This window comes from Monopterus albus, unplaced genomic scaffold (genome assembly GCF_001952655.1).
Source record: "Monopterus albus unplaced genomic scaffold, M_albus_1.0 scaffold183.1, whole genome shotgun sequence".
NCBI classification, from domain to species: domain Eukaryota; kingdom Metazoa; phylum Chordata; class Actinopteri; order Synbranchiformes; family Synbranchidae; genus Monopterus; species Monopterus albus.
The window spans coordinates 497,758-518,391 of record NW_018128063.1 but is presented as its reverse complement, the minus strand read 5'-3'; the positions used below and the strand labels follow the sequence as shown (position 1 = coordinate 518,391).

The 20,634-nt window shown below is 42.6% G+C and overlaps 1 long non-coding RNA gene across 1 annotated transcript in view; it reads right to left on the bottom strand.

The window, feature by feature from the left end:
• LOC109969846 (uncharacterized) overlaps nucleotides 1–11,871 on the bottom strand; it is a 14,366-nt gene extending 2,495 nt beyond the window's left edge. The window contains exons 1-3 of the long non-coding RNA XR_002276320.1: nucleotides 11,759–11,871; nucleotides 9,964–10,009; nucleotides 9,765–9,873 (exon numbers count right to left, since the gene is read on the bottom strand). This is a non-coding gene — a long non-coding RNA (uncharacterized LOC109969846). The remainder of the gene's footprint in view (nucleotides 1–9,764; nucleotides 9,874–9,963; nucleotides 10,010–11,758) is intronic.
• Between the last annotated feature and the right edge of the window lie 8,763 nt (nucleotides 11,872–20,634).

The following is a 20,634-nucleotide window of genomic DNA, read 5'->3' as shown; positions in this document are numbered from 1 at the left end:
ATCACTCTAATAATCATTAATGTCTTGTTACTGTAATTATAAACTAATAAAGTAGAGGGACTGTTTTTTCATTAATCACACTGAATCTTCACTGGGTCCAAAAATGAATACGTGTCCAGAACTTTGCAGAGCAAACAAATGAGTTGGATAATCGGCAAAACATCTTCAAGTGATACCTTGACACAATGAAATTGAGTCTGGTTTTCACCATTTGGCCCTTGTCAAATTATAGGGACAAAGTTCAGAAATCTAACAAGCTGATTCTCGGTTAAATATCGATAAAATTAATGTTAACAATTTTTCCTCCATATTGTAATATCTGCCAACTGAAGGGAAAAAGCCCACATTCAACTGTCAGAGTATCGCATTTAACATGTTTGAAAATTACAGGACATGAACTTCCTGCTTCAGCCCTCTCTCTCATTTTCCCCGTTCATCGACCATTCAGCTGCCACCCGATCCAGTCATCCAGAGTGTAATTGCATGATCTGATTGTGATTTCTTTACCTTGTTCCGCCAAGCTCCACTCTCCCAATGAACCCTCACTGATCCATATCAAATCTGCAGGTGAGCTGGGCTTTGAGAACTCCCTGGCGATAAAGTCTTGTTTCAAAAATCTGCTCTATATATGTACAGGATATTTCAGTTGAATCTGTGCACCCAGGATGGGGCTGGGTAGAAGAATGAACTGGAGGATACAAAACATTAATCGAGGGGCTACTTCCATCAGTGTTTGATGGGACTGTAAATATTGGTTTGCTGCATATCTAATTTCCTACCTCTTTCTTTCTCCAATTACCACCTGATTCATGGTGTCCCCACAGCAGAGTGGGAGTATAGGCAGCGTGAGCTGCTATTATATGTGGCCCACTGTGCATTAACAACAGCAGGCATCGGCTCTCACATCTGATCACACTAAATCAGACAAATGCGGACGTGGGGTGAAAAGAGCGAGTGAGGAGGAGGGAATGGAGGGATGGTCTGCAGGGATCTGGGAAGGATGAGTTGACTGACAATGTCTAAGTGTGACATGTATGCTAGCTGCACGAACAAGGGGCAAGTAACACACTTGCAAAAAATATGCACACACGATAAAGGTTCTTTGTCTTTGGTAGACATCAACACCAGGTTCACGTCTTGTTACTTGCTGAGGGCATCTGTTTCATATACTGCACTCAACACCTTGTCTCAAGTGGGTAAATATATAAATAAAGTGAGGGCCCACATAATCAAAAATCAGTATGTGAGCCCCGCCCTCCCTGAAGACTCAAGCTTTCAGGTCTTCTCTGTCATTTTTGTAGCTGGGAAGCCACTAGGCCTGTGGAGGTCACAGAGCTCAGGGCTCATCAGCAGGGCTAATTTGATTGTCGCAGAACAATGGTTAGTGTAGCCGCTCCTGGCACTGCCTTGCTGACGAGGTGCATATTAATGGCTAGTGGAGAATAGGCCTGCTTTGCCCTGCAGAGGAAGGGCATAGTGAGGTTAGTGAGGGCTCAGTACCTCACATATCCCAGCCAACAGTGCTGCAGTAGGCAAAAGTCTTTTTTAATAAGTAAACAAAGCAGAAAACGCTGATACTTTAAGTGTAATCAGCTACACAGATACTTTATATTCTTTGAAAAAGTTATATTACTGTTTACCTGCTACACTTCCCATCACTCAGCCTAGATATGTAGTAGGTGCCTCCCAGCACCTCTAAAGCCTCCCCAGCAATATGTTATATTTTCTGCATTTGAAATGTGTAGACATACAAGGAGGCATTAGCTGCCTTAATCTGTTTTTTTTTTGCATTGACAGATACCCCGCCTTTCCTGGAAGTTAAGGGAGTCTCCTGATTATTGATAGCAGCTCCCTGATGCCACAAATCATATACAGTATTACAAAAATCAGATTTTTTTTTTTTTAGATCAAGCAAGTGATTTAGACATGGAGAGAGAGAGCAAGTGAGTATCCTGATTAGTCATTCTGCTCTTCAGTAGGTGACTTTTCTTCACTTTTCTTTGTAGGCAGGCTTTACATTCAATCTCTTGCTCTGTCCGTCAGTTTAGCTGCGTGTCCTGCAGCACCATGGCAAGCTGTCAAAAAATGCACCTCACCCCAGAATATAGTAAAGTGTACCCCTGCAGTAATGGCAGTAAAAAATAATGACAGTTCTGCTCACTGCACTGTTTGCAACAGTGATTTTTTTATTGCCCATGGTGGGTTAAATGATTGTAAAAGACATGAAGCGAGTTTAACAGGCACCGTTTGTTCATTAGCATTTGGTCAACAGCTGACTTAGCCTGGTGACTGCGCACTGCATCCCAGAATTCCTGTTCTTACTGTTATGCCACAAAGTTCACGCACCCAAATCTGAACAAAATCCAGATGCTTCTTGAATGTAGGCTAATGTTAGCAAGTGGGCTAAAAACACCATAAGACATCTTCCTTCTGCAGTGGAGGAATATGGCCATATACTTCAACCTCCAGTCCCTCCTCCGAGCCAAACTGCCCCTCCCATAGCAAATAAAAATGTTGACGTAGCAAAATTGTACTGTGATAGGAAACTGTGATATAATTACCGAATTACAAATTGTGGTTGCTTTGTGTTACTTGTTGAAAGTATTCATGTTATTTTAACATTACATGTTTCTGCCAACACTTAACTATAACTTGCTACTGCTGTCTTTAAATTTACCAAATTGCAACCCAACAAAAATAAAAGTAGTCAAGTGGGCTGAGCTGTGTTCATTGTCCTCTACATCCCTGGATGGGGTACACTAATGATGAACACTGCCTCACATGGCATCTTCTACTGAGAAGTGAGGAATCTAATGGCTAGCGTAGCTTAGCGTAACCCCTTAGTCCCACAGTGAAGCATAGTAATGTTGCTGAAGCCAAATGCAGTCCTGCTGCACCAAAGGGCATACTAATTACCACAGCTGCCCTTCTCCATGACCTTGGCAGGTCAAAGTGTGATCAGTCCCTGACTCCTAATAAAGACACTTTAAAAGGGTGAAACACAAGGGCAAAGTTTTCTTTCCCTTCTCTGCCTCAGTCACTATCTGCTGTCTGTTCATTTTCATGTTGTGTTTGAGTTTCAGAGCCTTAGAGCATATATACTGTATGTGTGTGCTTTGTCATATACTGTACCATGTCTACAGGCCTACTGAGCAGTGTTATATAAAAGGATACTCTTCATACAAGTAGTAGAGAAATAAGTATGTACACATTTACCTTAAGTAAACCTAGCAATACCATAATCTAAAAGTAGCTAAAGCCAAAAATTCAAATTCTTGCTTGGCAAAAAAAAGTAGCCCCTTCAACTGCTCTGTTTTCGTGTATAATACTATGACTGAATATTTATAATATGACTGAAATGTAGTAAAGTAGAATTATAAAATAACAGGACATGGAATTACCCAAGTACCTAAAGTAAATCTATATAAGCACAAAACTTAATTACATGTTTTCAGTTAGATCTACACATAAAATAGAAGCAAGAACAGAATAGTTTAATAAAGTAATAAGATAATGATTGACTTTAGTCTGTTTGTGTGTGAATTATCTATGGATTTTGTACTGAAAATGTACATGATTTACAGTAAACTTCCAGTCTTGTAAAATGTAAATGTAATTATTGATATTTTTAATGATAGTATATTAAAGGCCACTCATATAATTTCAGAACAGGATTAATAACACAAACTGCCTGCTTTTACTATAAACAGACAGATTACATGTTTTGAACAGCTGGCTTCCAGCTGCTAATTTTCATTTTCTTTCACCATTGTGACTGTCAATGTTTCTTTCGCTCCTTAGTCCTATCCCCGACACACACCTATATACAGAATTCTTTTCTCTGTCTCACACACAATGTCCTTGTACCCTGACCTCTCTCCATTTCCAGCCCTCCCTCCCCCACCTTCCATCCATCCATCCTCTGCAGCGGTGCTGAACACAGGTAGTGAAGCAGCGGGCGGCATGGTGCTGGATAATTACCTAGTGTTTGAAGCTCCCCAGGAGTCTGGCCCTTCTACTGGGGTGGGGAGTCAGGGGGAGACAGCGACAAGCCTGGCTGTATTTATAGTGCACTCTGCTAACACCACACTCCAAAACTTAACCAGTGGAGATGCAGGCGCAAATAAATGGGCTTCTGTTGCCATCTGCAAAGGACATGTAAGAAGATGCACTTCATCTGCTTTTTTGGCCCTCATTTTTCATGCTGTTGAGCCTCAACCATTCTCTCCATTTCCTGCCTTTTTATTCTGCTGCTTCTCCCTCCATTTACCTGCCAATTCTTCCTCAGAGAGTTTTACACAAGACAGTTTTACACAAGAAAACAGTGTAAAGATGGTTCTGGCTGGGATTAAGTAGGTTTGTTTGTTTTTCTGTGTGACAGAGGCTTTGTTTTGTGTGTACCATGGGAAATATAATCCTTTGTCGTCAAGAAAAGCAGATGAGGTGATGAGCAAATATTCATATGAATGCACAGAAACAAACACACAAGCGCACCCACCTACCTTGTAAAAATCCAGAAACCTGACTATGGTCAAACAAATGCCCATAAAAAAGGTATTCTATTTGATGATAACCAGCCAAATATAGGTTGGAGACCTAACTAAACTCCCCAGTAAACAACCCCTAAACCACACTACTTATGACCCAGCAGAAGTGGAGAGGAGAGGGCCAACAGGAACATCCGGTTGCCCAGTTGTCCAGGATCCATTAGCCTAGAAGAGCCATCAGTGGGGAATTAGCCAGCAGCCCCTTTTAGTCCTTATCCAGCCCACCGCCCACCCCTCCGTTATACCCCCCTCCTCAGCAGCTCTTTGAGCCCAAGCCAGGCTCTCCTGACTGGCCCCATAAGCTCAGCCAGAGCCCTCGTGTCTCTGGAGCCTCCTCTGCTCTCCGCTTTAGCCTCAGCTGCTAGAGATGTTGTCCCTAATTAACAGGGGATTAAGCCATCATCTAAGCTTGTAATACAGCCTGGATGGGAATTCCAATATGCAAGCTGGAGTGAAAAAAAATTCTAAGAGGAGGGGGTTGGACTGGGTAGAAAGAGAGAAAGGGAGAGAAACTAGTGGCGTTTAGCAGTTCAGTAAATTACTCTTGACCTGCAGGACGGAGGGGAGTCTATCGGCACAGCAAGCTGGCTGCCAATTACAACAGCTCAGGCCTGCCAAAAGTTTTATTGAGTGGAGGGTGGGGGCAAGTTGGAAGGTGATTGGTGTGTGTGCGTTTGTGTGTCTGTGGATGGGGGACTCCTTTTTAATGTCCTTTCACCATATTATTTTCTGTCCAGATTGGAAGTGTTTGCATTGGGATAGATATTGACATAATTATGATGAAAATTTGGTGGAGATTGAAAATGAAAATAAACTTTTTTTTTTCTTGTAGTTCCCCACAAGCCACTCTTGATTTTGTTAGAAATATATTTTTGGCTTTGTCTCCTCTGTCTACACATTTATATCTGATTCCCTTTTGGATATTTAAATTTTTATTATTATTAGTTTGTAGTAGTATTGGCTAATTGCCGTGATTCAAATTTTGTTTTTAATTTTTATTTTAATTTATTATTTCTAAGGAGGATCTACAGCATACAACTCACACATACTGCATTTGGCTTTCCGCCTGAGTCGGATGTTATCACACCATTTACTGGCCTGTTATCACTTGTTATAGCTCAGGAGATCCTTGCTCCACACTCCTACTTTGTCAGTTATTGTACAGCTCAATTGGAACTCAGCTGGATTTAGATTCAAATATCAGTAAAATTTGACTGTCTCAGAGTTTGCAGCTGATGCTTCTCTCCATCAGCTGCCTCCTGGCCTGCTTCTGAATCACTTTTTCTTTTCCTCCATCTTTTTCTTTGAAAGAAAGTCACTTTCAGCTTTTCCTGTTTAGGGGTCGCCACAACAAATCGTCACACTGACAACTCGCATGTTGACATTTGGCACGTGTTTTACCAACACAGCACCTTCCCAGACATCACAATGTACTGCAGAAAAAGTTGAATCAGATCCAACTTTTTTCTGCACAACACTACTTCATTTTTTCAGGGTCCCCTGTGCTGCTGTTCCCTGCTGCCAGCACACTTTCTCAATTCAGAAGAATGAGAGCGGATGTGTTTTTTCATGCAGCATGAACATCTGTGTGAATCTGGCCTGACTCTCCATATTTCTGTCTCCACTCTAGGAAATACATATACAAAGCCTCTGTTTTAAAAATCTGAGAGGATCAAGCACTATTCAAACTTGCATAGTGTTAATTCAAGTAGATTTGGATTAACAGATAACTGTGGTGTGAATATATCTTAGAAGATGTGGAGTTACTTTTAAGCTAAATCAAAAGAGGGCCTCCACTCTCTGGAAGACGCCGCAATAGTGATTTATTTTATTTTATTTTTTATTCTTTAGTCTTAAAAATCACATGGCTCATAGACAACAGACACTTCAGAATGGCTGCCTTCTTCAATTTGAACACTACTTGTAAGTTTCAAGCTGACCTAATGTGTGGAGGTCAGTTTTAGGGCCATAACTAACCTGTGACTTTCATTTGACAGGTGACTAATGTCTGTTTCCATTCCCATGAAAGAAGTTCCTACAGCTGTCTTAGCTTCAGCAACAGGTGCATTTATTTAAAGTCTTGCATATTACAAGTAGCAGGTGGGTTGACGGTGGCTCTGTGTTAATGGGATACGGAGGTGCCAACATGGAAGATGAAATGTTCCAGTGGAAACTTCCAGACAGTGCCTTGTTTTAGAGCATTAACTGGTAACTAAGCTCAGTTAGCTGTAGAGCTTTTGGAATTGATCCTACTGATGCTATTAGTCACTCTGCCCATCCTTAGTACGGTACTAACTAGGCTAAGGGAGCTCAAAAGAAGTGAGTCAATAAAAGTGGGTTTGTTACACAGACAAGAGATAGACCAGCTTAAGTTATGTTGTACTGTAGATATACTGCACCTAAAGCCAGTGCTGGCATTTTTTTAAATTACTTCTGGTTCAATGAATGTATATAAATGCTGCACTAACATTTAGTTTCATTATTGATCAATCTGAAAATTATTTCCTCAATCAAATTATTAATTCTTTTCTGTATATACAGTATTTCAGCCAAAAAATGAGCAGTGACCCTCACAGTTTGAGGTCTAAGATGACATATTCAGAAAGCTTGTTTTGGTCAAAGAAAGAGAATTTAAATCACAGCTGTATGTTCTTTTATATGTTATGTTGCTCATTTTGTTATCATTGGCAATAGCTGTTCAGTGTAAGGAATCATACAAACTTTGCAATTACACACCTGTGCTGCACTTAATTTTTCAATGCCCGTCTTTGAATATATTATCAATATACATACATCATTGCTTTTAATATTCAAATTACATATTATAAGTTGTTATTTATTTATTAATTTATTCTTCTAATGATTTTCAAGCCAGTTTGGAAAACAGGCTCTGTGTTTACCCTTTTTACAACACGCATTTCAACTCTCACTTGATCTGGTTTTTGACAGCTCAGTTTTTGGCCTGTTTTACATTCGATCATGTTGCCATGTGCAATGTGCCCATCACTGTTAACATTTCAGGTTGATTTTCTCTCTAAATTCTTTGTGAACATTGTTCTCTGACTGCACAGCCACTACTGTATAGACTAGACGAGAGAAGACCTTAATGGTACAAATGTTGACACTCATCTTGACTCACTTGTAGTTATTACTGTGGGCTCAAAGCAATATGCTTAATAAGCAGCAGTGAGTGCTATGCAGACTTTTTTGCCATGGGTTTCACATCTCTAGCAGCACAATGGCTGGCCTTCTTTATTAATGAAGATTACTGGGACTGTACTTCACTTGACAGGAATACCTGATGAAACTACTTTGAGCTAAATTAAAGGTGGTGTCAATTTTGTTTTGGGTTACTTTTTTGACTAATCTTTTAAAAATACATCTTTATTAGAAAGATGTGAGTCAACATTATCAAAGGATATAACATAATGAAAACTAAAAACGATTTAGGTAATAATGCATTAATAATACAGAAATACTGAATACTCTACATAGTTTTATATTACCGTTAATTACTAAAATTTGGTAAATTGCTTTACTGTAGCCTTTAATATGCAGGCCTCATACATTTCTGAAAATAAAGCTATACCCTTTGTTATGTGTTAAAAATCATACATTGCCTAATCTCTGTACTGTATCTAAAAAGAATTCTGTGAAACGGATGCAATATTGATAGTATTAATAATGGGCTAGTTACTGTGGGCTGCTTTTACAATATCCAGGAGACTGGACTACTGTAATGCTGCCTTCTCTGATCTTCCCAAAAAAGTTATACATAAGCTACAGTTGGTTCAGAACTCAGCTGCCCAAGTGTTGAACAGGACCTGAAGGAGAGAATACATTACACCTGTTTTAAAGCTGTTACACTGATCGCTTCTTGGTTCTTGTATTGATTTTTAATTTTTTAAAGCACTTTATGCTCTTGAACCAGCATACTTGTCTGATATGCTTCTGATATGTGAACCAGTCTGGGCTCTTGTGGCATGAGTCTACTAGTGGTTCTAAAATGCAGGACAGAAACCTTTGGTGAGACAACTTTCACTTGTTGCTCTGAGCCATTGGAACAGTGTGCCAGGAGATCTTAGAGTAGTAAATTTAGGACACACCTTTTTGGTTTGACTTCTGACTTAAAACTTTTTACTATCATTTATTTAGTATCTGTTTTGTATCCAATATTTCTCCTGTTATTTATTTATTCATTTTTATTAACTGTATTAATTTGAATGATTTTTAAATATTAAAATGGATTTTTCTCTTATTGTCTTTAATCTGTAAAGCACTGATCCATTGGTTTTTTAGTTAACCTCCTTTTGAAATATATGCTATGTTAAAGTTTGACTGATATAATAGTTTTGTGTTATTAGCTTATGATTACAACCCTGGTATCAGAGCAGACCATCACACAGTCTCTCGACTTCCCACAAACATTAATGACAGTTTTGGGCCTTATCTCAGCATGTAGACCTGACATAGGTTCATATGAGGTTAGAAGGCCATTAGCAACCAAATCATCTCCACTATTTAGAGCCCGGAAGTGGAAAGACAGCAAATTTGAGGTGAAGTGATCTGTGCGTTGCCCTCCAGCTCTCTTTGTGTTTGCACTGCCCACACAGCTGGGGGAGTTGGGGGTGGGGGTGTTGGGGTTGCCACAGTGCCTGCTGCTGATGTAAACTGATGCAACCTTCATTCAAGCCAAAGCAACCAAAAAAAAAAAAAAAAAAGTGTGCAGGATCAGTGTCCACTTTGAGCAGCGATACACATACAATGTTTGGTGACAAGCTGGCCAGGGTTTCATAACCCAGGCCTACTAATTGATGGCACAGTTGGATAACAATCAGGTGTGCATGTTTGCTAGTGCATGTGCAAGCAAACAAGAGACACTGGGAATGAATTAGGGAAAGTAGAGTGTGTTTGTGAGTGAGAGATAAATTGCACAAGTGGAAGAGATAGTATGAGTAATGATGCATTCACACATACAGATACAAAGTAGTTGGCAGTATCTGGCCTCTCATCAATCTGGTTCTAGGGTTGTGTTGAGTATGTAATTTACATACTGTAGTACAACTGGACAGTTGTCTGATTTACAGTATAGTGTCCCACTAACTAACTTGTTAATGACTTGTCCCAGAGAATTGGAAAGCTGCAGGCTGCAATGTTCAGCTTTCCTCAAAAAAAAAAAAAAACCCTTTTCAGTAGAGAACGGAGTAGTAAACATACCTCAGCTTTCACTGGAGTCAAGATGATGGTGGTGAGGAGGGTGTGCAGGCTGCAAAGTCGGGTCACATTCACAAGGAATAACAGTCATTGCTGGCCAAGCTTTCTCAATCTGTTATGTGTGAAAAGTGAGTAAAAGTTAGCATGTCTGTGAGGGTTTTGAGAGATGAAAAAAGTAAAAGAAATAGTAATGCTGTCTTACTGTTCCGTTGGGTTAGGATGCGTGAACTGGAATCAGACAGCTGCTCCTGCATGAGAGGCTTAAACAGAACTTTCAACAAGCAGTAGCACATAGTATGTGTTACAGTCACAAGCCACAAGTCTGTGCTGTCATTGTATGTAAGCATGCCATTGTTATACTGTAATATTGTTTCTCTGACATAATGTCAAATGGTGTCAGGATGCAATTAATTATTTTGCACAAAACTGTACCAAAGTGCAACGGTAAGGCTGTGGTTTTTATTGACCAGATTCCAAATATACTGCATGCATTGGTTTAGCAAGAAAAGCACATTGATAATATGGATATTTTATGGATTGTGATTCAACAGCTACAGTAGACTTTCACAAAGTTAAATGAAAATTGAAAATAATCTATCTCTGAAATCTGTTCAACAATACAGTATTTCATTATTTCCCATCAGTGGTGTTGATGATTAACCCATCCATCCATCCATCCATCTTCATCCACTTCATCCGGGACCGGGTTGCAGGGGCCATAGCCTGAGCAGAGCCTCCCGGACTTCCCTCTCCCCACACACCTCCTCTAGCTCCTCAGGAGGAAGCCCAAGGCATTCCCCGGCCAGCCGGGACACATAGACTCTCCAACATCTCCTGGGTCTGCCCTGAGGCCTTCTCCTAGAGGGACATGCCCAGAATACCTCCCCAGGGAGGCATCCGGGGGGCATCCTAAACAGGTGCTTGAGCAACCTCAGCTGGTTCCGCTAAATGGTTCGGCTCTACTCTGAGCTCCTCACGGGTGACTGAGCTCCTCACCCTATCCCCAGCCACTCTCCAGAGGAAACTCATTTCTGCTGCTTGTATCCGCGATCTCATTCTTTTGGTCATGGCCATAAGTGAGGGTAGGAACATAGATCGACCAGTAAATTGAGAGCTTCGTCTTACGACTCAGCTCCTTCTTCAGCACAACGGGCCGGTACAGAGACCGCATTACTGCGGGCACGCACCAATCTGTCTGTCAACCTGCGGCTCCTAACACTAAAAACAAACAAAAACAAAAAAAGGCTGTCGCATGCTGGCCCAAAGGGCTGTTCATGTAAGTAGCAACATTTAGTAAGAACTATAAAGCTGCACCAATATATTTTTAGCAACATGACCTGCATCTGCATCTGCAAAACATTCACTATCAGTGTATTTCAGTGATTTTTTTGTATCCATTCCTGGCAACTAAAGCATGATCGGCTTTTATGTTTATTTGAATTACATTATGTCACCAAACTCTCTTGTCTCAAAAAGCTACAAGGTGCAAAAAACAGCATGGTGGGGGAGATATCACTGCAGTTTGTACATGCCCACATAGTCCTTAGAAACATCCAATCATGAAAATTTAAGTTAAAACAGCTATTATATTTGGTTGGATTAGAGCTTTAATGCTGCAATCATGCAGTGTTGGTAGAATAGGAACAACAGGTGGTTAGGCCAAATGCCAACACTGTAGTCAAACCAGATAATTTCGCTTCTTTTGTTGAACAATGTATCTGTAGCTCTTCATTACCAAGTGAAACCTGATACAAACAAACACCTACCAAATGGTGTTTCAGTGTTTAAAAGTAGATTTTACCTTGATGCAGCTGCCAGTGCTGGTTCATTTGCAGCCATTCAACCAACAGTTTGCTGACATGTTATACTGATATCTCCAGCATACAAACCAAGAGGCTGGCACAAAGGGGTTTCCCTTCACAGCTGTTTGTAATTATGGTTTAAACAACAAGAATAAATGCAGCATAAATAGAGAGCTGGGGCTGAAAAGTAGTTACCTTAATTGATAGGCCAAGGTCCATGAGGTTACCCCCGGCTCCAGAGTCAAGGAGACAAGGAGAGCACAGTGGGAGGATGCCTGACCAGCTATCTCCAGGAGCACAGGGAGGAGGCAGCTGGTACCCGGCCTGGTGGGTTGCGATAAGATGTTCAGGGGCCCCACAGTACAGGCACGACCTGGTGTGGATGCGGCGGGCCCGTTCCTCGGGGGTTAGACGGGCACATCCCAAGTCCATGGTTCCATCCGTTCTTCGGGAAGTGCAGGTGTGGGAGTCCCCCATGCGGAGAGGAACCCGGGCTTAAGCAGGTAGAGCGGCCGTGGTGCGGGTCCGGGGGGCCGACTGCTGCCCTGCTCTTTCTTGGCGGAAAGAGCATTGCTGTTTGTCTATGCAGATGGCCAGGTCTACCAGGGAGCGGAGAGAAGGGGGCTCGTCATGAGTGTTCAGTTCCGCCTTGATGTTATCATTGAGGCCGTGCCAGAAGGCCGTGCGTTACGTGCGGTCCTCCCAGCCGGCCTCCGTTGCAAGGACCCAGAAGTCAATGGAGTAATCCAGGACCTGGCGAGCCCCCTGGCGGATAGTCATGAGCTCCCTGGCAGCTTGGCCCTGATGAGATGAAGGTGAAAAAACAGTCTGTATTTCTTCTAGGAACTCGGTGATGGTGGTGCTGATGAGCATGCCACTGGTGTCCGCAGCCCCGGCCCAGGTAAACGCTTTCCCTCGTAGCCGGTTGGTGATGTAGCTTATTTTCTCTTTGTCAGTGCTAAATGTCTGTGGTTGCTGATCGAACACCCGGCGGCACTGCAGCAGAAAACCCCGGCACTTGTCCACGCTGCTATTGAAGACATCCAGTTCTGGGATAGGCGGATCACGGCAGGGGCTGGCAGAACGGGGAGCTGAGTGTGGATCTGGGGTGGCAGCGTGACCGTGGTGAGACAAAAGCAGTGAGGTGAGCTGTGCTACTTGCTGGGTCAGAGAGGATATGCCCTTTTGTTGCTGCTGCAGTGCCTGAGCCATTCTGTCTATTTGTGCGGTAATGTGTGCCGGAGCAGAGGCACTACTTGCACCGAAGCCAGCAGGGTCCATGTTGGCCAGTTCTTTCTGTTAGGAATGCTCAAACACAGAGTGAGCGGAAAAGACAGGCCCAGGTAGCTGGCTTCGGTGCAAACAGTGAGGTTTATTTACAGTGCTGTACAAGGAAATAAATACAGAAGGGATGTTGAGAGAGATGACCGGGTGTCGATCAGCGGCAGAAGAAACACGGTCAATGGTATGGTGGATGATAATGGGCCGGGCTGCGGACGTTGGGTTCACTCCTGGGCTGGTCGAGGTGGAGGCGATGATGACTGAGAAAATAGGAGTATGGAAAAAACAAACAGGTGAAAGGAGACTGTGCAACAACCTGTGAGGCGGTGGCTGGTAGAGCTGAGTGAATCCAGGGTCCAGAGGAGCGGTCCGGACAGGAGGAAAAACAGATATGGCAGGGCAGGTATAGAGACTCAAGAAAAACACAGAAAAATATAGCGGGCGTACTTGGCACAAAAACAAAGCGATAACACATATGGGGCCTGGCTGGTGAGTGATCAGGGAAGCGGGGCAGGTGTGTCGAATAGTGCAATCAGTGCAAGGGAGCAGACTAGTGTGAGGAAAGGAAGAGAGGCAGGTGCCGCTGGGCAAACTTGACAGGAAGCCTATAACCACGATCAAGTAATTCTAGTTCTCTTTTAATTTATACTAAAGAGTGAGATATGCAAATTACATGTTGCATGAACAACAGCTATCATCTCAAGAACCAGAGTTGATGTCCAAGGTTTGATTCAGCCGGGTATTTGGCCCAACCACTGCCCAAAACACAATGCACCGGCCCCTACGGCCTCTCCAGCAGGTGGTGGGCCCACCGAAGAGTGGCTCCACGTTGTGGTTTCAGGCTGAGCCCAACCAGGCCTGGCCACTAGGCACTCGCATGCGAGCCCCTCCCCCAGGCCTGGCTCCAGGGTGGGGCCCCAGTGACCCCATACTGGGTGGGGAAAATGTAAGTCCTGGATTTTTTTATGTGTCATAAGTGGTCTAGGAATCACCCTCTGTCTGGTCTGTCACCCAGGACATGTTTTGGCACAAAAGACCCTACCAGGGACATATAGCCCCCAACAACATAGCTCCCGGGATCATTCAGGCACTCAAACCCCTCCACCACATTAAGGTGTTGGTTCCAGGGAGGGGCAGATGGATCGGTGCAGCGTCTGCAGTAATGTGGTCTCTGTACCAGTCCATTGTGGTGAAGAATTTACCATTTGATCTACATTCCTACCCTCACCTATGGCCATGAACTTTGGATCATGACCGAAAGAATGAGATCGCGGATACAAGCAGCAGAAATAAGTTTCCTCCGGAGAGTGGCTGGGGATAGGGTGTGGAGCTCAGTCACCCGTGAGGAGCTCAGAGTAGAGCCGCTGCTGCTCCACATTGAGCGGAACCAGTTGAGGTAGCTCAGGCACCTGTTTAGGATGCTCCCTGGATGCCTCCCTGGGGAGGGATTCTGGGCATGTCCCTCTAGGACAGGGGTGTCCAAACTACGGCCCGCAGGCCAACTGCGGCCCGCGGGTCAGTTTTTATTGGCCCGCAGCAAATTCTGAAAATATAATTGAATATGGCCCGCACATGGCGCTTGAGCTCAACTCTGTTGCACTTCTCAGTTTCAACACTAGATGGAGCCAGTCACAGAAAAGGTGCTTCTCCACTAAACAAAATTAAGCAAAGAAAAATATTTACCACGAGTCACCAGAAATGGCAGCACCGAAGAAACGCAAGATAGCAAGTGAGTGTAGAAGATTTCAAACACGGTGGGAAAATGAATATTTCTTTAAAGAAATCAACGGAAAGTGTGTCTGTTTGATTTGCAATGAAGATGTTGCCGTGATGAAAGAGCCTGTTTGAGACACAACTACGAAGCTTTAATGCTGCACACTTCCCTGCGCTGTCTGAAATCAAGTCTGCTTTTCCAAAGGCAGACCTTTCTGCTAAAAAGGAGAAATATGCTTCTGTAATTACATCTCTCGTGACAGAATTCAACCAGCGTTTTCAAGATTTTTCTGTCATTGAAAAACAAATCAAGCTGTTCTCGACCCCCTTCCTGGTGGATGCAGAAGAAGTGGAGGAGAGTCTGCAGTTAGAACTGATTGAAATGCAATGTGATGATTCTCTGAAGAGTCAACATCAGCTTCTCTCCCTCCCTGACTTCTATCAGAGTTTGGATCATGCCAAGTTTCCTCTGATGAGACGCCACGCAAAAAGAATGATGAGCCTGTTCGGCTCAACATACATATGTGAACAAACATTTTCTCTGTTAAATCAGAACAAAAGCAGACTGAGATCCAGAATGACTGATAGCCATCTCTGTGAAGTCCTTCGTGTCTCAACCACCAAACTTTCTCCTGACATCCCAGCCATCCTTCAATCCAAAGGACAGCATCACTGCTCCCACTGAGAGCAATGTTCTTCACATTATAGGTGAGTTAGAAATACACACAGTAATCATGTGTCAATATGTCACCTCTTGTGTGTGGCCCGGGCCTTTGCTTATTTTTCTGTATTTGGCCCTCACCAAAAAAATTTTGGACACCCCTGCTCTAGGAGAAGGCCTATTTGGAGAGACTATGTCTCCTGGCTGGCCTGGGAATGCCTTGGGCTTCCTCCTGAGGAGCTAGAGGTGGTGTGTTGAGAGAGGGAAGTCTGGGAGGCTCTGCTCAGGCTACTGCCCCCGCGACCCGGTCCCGGATGAAGCGGATGAAGATGGACAGATGAACAGCTATCATCAGTACTTTTTAATATTATACCTCTCATGACTAAACATAGGCAAGCGTGCATGGGGTCATTCACATACATTTACATGGTGGTCTTTTCATGTTGGTTCTCTGGCAAGCTACTAAGAACTACAGCTACCATAACAGACTAGTTTACTGAGGGACACTCCCCGCTTAAGTAGAAGCCACAGTTTGTGATGTTTAACATGACTTATGAATTTAAACAGGTGACTACATATCAGATTTTTCTTCCCCACCCGCACACATAATTTAGAATTTTTAATAAAAAGTGAAAGACTGCACAAGAATACTATAAATTGTCTCATTTCATTCTCAGAAAGCAAAACAGCTTACTCCCCAGTGTCTTATGTATTCCATTAAGGGACAGTGTTAGGTATTTTTAGTCAGATAGATATTGGATAGATACTTTATGTATTAGAAATGTTTAGTGTAGATAGGATGTCTAGTTAGACTGTTAAATGCTTAGTCATGCTTATGAGTTTCTACAGGGTACATCTGGTCAAGGATACTAGAGAGAAGAGTTGATGACTGTCAGCAGACAGGGCGTTTAATATTATTATTACGACGTGTATAACTGTAGCCTTAGCCATAATATGTTCTTATGTTTAAGTCACGACATGTTACTAGAGGTCGTGAGAATGTTTTTAGCTACACACCACTTAATCAACAGACACGCACACACAGACACATTGATTTGCTTCATGTTTTGACTACTGCTATGGCCAGCTGTAAAGCTGGTAACAGAGACGTCCCGGTTGACGTTTCTGTGTAGTATGGGGCTAGCCCAACCGAGGGGATATAATGTATAGGCCTGGTGGGCTCAGGGTCTTTCATCTTACATCTGCCTGCGTGCAGGATGGAGGTGCAAGATACCTGAGCGTGTAATGTTAATTTTACCTGTGTTCCTTTGAATAAATCAGCACTGTTTTGAAGTTACTTGGACTGCCTCGTCTCTCAGAGTTAGCAATGGTAATACGAACCATATCCTACAACAGGAAATGGGTTTTCAATATTGTAAATCAGTATTTATTTAAATCCCTTCATTTAAAAACAAATTAACAAAACCACCAACAAAATAACTACACTTAACCAAATGTTTTAGCCTAAACAACACGTGGCACACAGGGTGTAACCCCAGTCTTATGGTATCTTCTTCCTCCATAACACATTTGTCAAAGCAAACAAGTAGTATATAATGTCGATGTACAGCATTTTATAGGAGAAAGAGTTGACAAGATCATGATAGTGTTATTTACTTTGTGCATGCAGGTCGATCAACACATTAATACATCCATTTGCATGTATGTGTGCAGGCATTGTTTTCTGCTCAGTGAAGCAGCGCTGGATTGATGTGTTCCCAATAAAGTGCAATGACAAACAATAACTGACCTGCTATTTCCCTTCATTACCTCCAAGCTCTCCATGCAGAGTCTGTCTGTGTGTCTGTACTGGGAGAGACAGGAAGAGAGAGAGAGCAGGAAAAACAGTCAGCATTAACAGAAACATACACAGACAGGCAAACGTATGATGTGTAATGTAAAGATATGTAAAACACCACAAAAGAAGACTCATGTGCATGATGCGCGCACACACACACACACACACACACACACACACACACACACAAAATGACTGAAACCCATCCTGGCAGAAAAGTGAGGATATATTACAGGGTAAACACATTCAGCAGCTATAGACCGCCTGCTTATGCCAGGTTTCAGTCTTGTCTTGTAAATGTACATTCAAAACTGCATCTTATCTTGTATTGTACTGCTTCTTTGCTATGCCTCCCCCCCCCAACCCACATGATTTTTTTCCTTCTCTCTTGCCCTTTTCAGTCTCCGAATCGTCTTCCCTGGGTTTTGTCCTCTCGCTACCTCCCAGCACACACATAAGGATAGAAGCAACACTATTTTTTACCCTGCACAAGGCCCACCACATAGCCATTTGCATAACAATCTCCACTTGTTTTTCTGCTTAGATGGAATTCACAGCATGGTGTCGGGATGACTGAGACAGGGGTCATTGCTATGTATATCAGAGAGAGAGAGACGGAGAGGGAATAGGGTAGAGAGAGAGCATTTATGGTAGTGAGAGGGAGGTGGAGGGAGGGAGGGAGGTGATAGTTGCAAAAATACACATTCAGACGCACAAACACTTCCATAAAGACTCATTGGCATACATGCACTGATTGATGGAGAGTAGTGGAAATACAGCCTGAAAATACAGGAGACAGATAAAAGCATCTGATTGCATGCTATCTATACTATCCTGTTAATGATTCATCTCAGGCAATCTCTCAGATGAAACATGACTTGTGGCATTGCTGCCAGACTGAACTAACACAAACCAGTCAGAGCCTAGAATCTGCCCCTTTATCAGCAAGGTTGCCCAGTTTTTTTATCATTGTTTGGGAAACACGCAAACAAAATTCACCAGCTCAATTTAAAATAAGTAAATAAATAAAACCTAGCAAATATGGCAATAGTGAAAAGCAGAGTAGCTTGTGCAGGTGGGTTGGTTGTTACACTTTTTGAATGTAATGGAGAAATACAGTATGTTAAGAGGAGAATATAGGAAACTATGATTCCATTTGCCATCAAACTGGATCAACTCAAAACATGGAGTTCTGGTGCATCCTTCCATATGTGAGAGAATATTAAAACCAGGGGAAGTAGTGATACATTTTTTCCATTGCACTGTGGTGAATATGTTTCATCTCAGAGATACAAATATTCCAATATTCAGTGATGCACATTTTTCCCCCGACGGAGTTTGTTGTTGGTTTCAGTGGGACATGTTTAGTGAAACACACCGCTACTAAGTCTAGCATGAAAACAGTCACAGGTTACCTCTCCTTTGGATCTACGTTAAGTCTTTGTCTGTAAGTGGTATTACGGTTTATTTGAGAGGATTTAATGTACTTAACATTGTGTGTGTTCGGTGTGTTTAATGACGTTTTGCCACGACGCGGCTTTACCGTGAGAGTGACGATTTGTTGTGTTAGTTAAAGCGAGGCAACATGGCGATGTAGTGTTAGTTACTGGTATTTATAAAGATGAGAAGTTTAGTTCGTTGGTGCAACTGTGTTGTTACAGACAACTTTGAGTGATGTTTATTTCTGTTTTATTTTCAGTCTTACAAAGAAAAGGAAAGAGAAAGTGTAACAAAGTGATCGTAGAGAAATAAAGCTGAGGAAGTGGAGAGAGTCCTCAACAGGAACTTTTCTATGCCCCTTCTTTCTTCATACTGATTGTTAGCTATCTGCTAAGCTGCATAAGCTACAGTGCCTTGCGAAAGTATTCGGCCCCCTTGAACTTTGCGACCTTTTGCCACATTTCAGGCTTCAAACATAAAGATATAAAACTGTAATTTTTTGTGAAGAATCAACAACAAGTGGGACACAATCATGAAGTGGAACGAAATTTATTGGATATGTCAAACTTTTTTAACAAATAAAAAACTGAAAAACTGGGCGTGCAAAATTATTCAGCCCCCTTAAGTTAATACTTTGTAGCGCCACCTTTTGCTCCGATTACAGCTGTAAGTCGCTTGGGGTATGTCTCTATCAGTTTTGCACATCGAGAGACGGAAATTTTTGCCCATTCCTCCTTGCAAAACAGCTCAAGCTCAGTGAGGTTGGATGGAGAGCATTTGTGAACAGCAGTTTTCAGTTCTTTCCACAGATTCTCGACTGGATTCAGGTCTGGACTTTGACTTGGCCATTCTAACACCTGGATATGTTTATTTGTGAACCATTCCATTGTAGATTTTGCCTTATGTTTTGGATCATTGTCTTGTTGGAAGACAAATCTCCGTCCCAGTCTCAGGTCTTTTGCAGACTCCATCAGGTTTCCTTCCAGAATGGTCCTGTATTTGGCTCCATCCATCTTCCCATCAATTCTAACCATCTTCCCTGTCCCTGCTGAAGAAAAGCAGGCCCAAACCACGATGCTGCCACCACCATGTTTGACAATGGGGATGGTGTGTTCAGGGTGATGAGCTGTCCGAGATACTGTTGTGGAGAAGTTTAAAGCCGGATTTGGATACAAAAAGATTTCCCAAGCTTTAAACATCCCAAGGAGCACTGTGCAAGCGATAATATTGAAATGGAAGGAGTATCAGACCACTGCAAATCTACCAAGACCTGGCCGTCCCTCTAAACTTTCAGCTCATACAAGGAGAAGACTGATCAGAGATGCAGCCAAGAGGCCCATGATCACTCTGGATGAACTGCAGAGATCTACAGCTGAGGTGGGAGACTCTGTCCATAGGACAACAATCAGTCGTATACTGCACAAATCTGGCCTTTATGGAAGAGTGGCAAGAAGAAAGCCATTTCTTAAAGATATCCATAAAAAGTGTCGTTTAAAGTTTGCCACAAGCCACCTGGGAGACACACCAAACATGTGGAAGAAGGTGCTCTGGTCAGATGAAACCAAAATCGAACTTTTTGGCAACAGTGCAAAACGTTATGTTTGGTGTAAAAGCAACACAGCTCATCACCCTGAACACACCATCCCCACTGTCAAACATGGTGGTGGCAGCATCATGGTTTGGGCCTGCTTTTCTTCAGCAGGGACAGGGAAGATGGTTAAACTTGATGGGAAGATGGATGGAGCCAAATACAGGACCATTTTGGAAGGAAACCTGATGGAGTCTGCAAAAGACCTGAGACTGGGACGGAGATTTGTCTTCCAACAAGACAATGATCCAAAACATAAAGCAAAATCTACAATGGAATGGTTCACAACTAAACATATCCAGGTGTTAGAATGGTCAAGTCAAAGTCCAGACCTGAATCCAATCGAGAATCTGTGGAAAGAACTGACAACTGCTGTTCACAAACGCTCTCCATCCAACCTCACTGAGCTTGAGCTGTTTTGCAAGGAGGAATGGGCAAAAATTTCAGTCTCTTGATGTGCAAAACTGTTAGAGACATACCCCAAGCGACTTACAGCTGTAATCGCAGCAAAAGGTGGCGCTACAAAGTATTAACTTAAGGGGGCTGAATAATTTTGCACGCCCAATTTTTCAGTTTTTTATTTGTTAAAA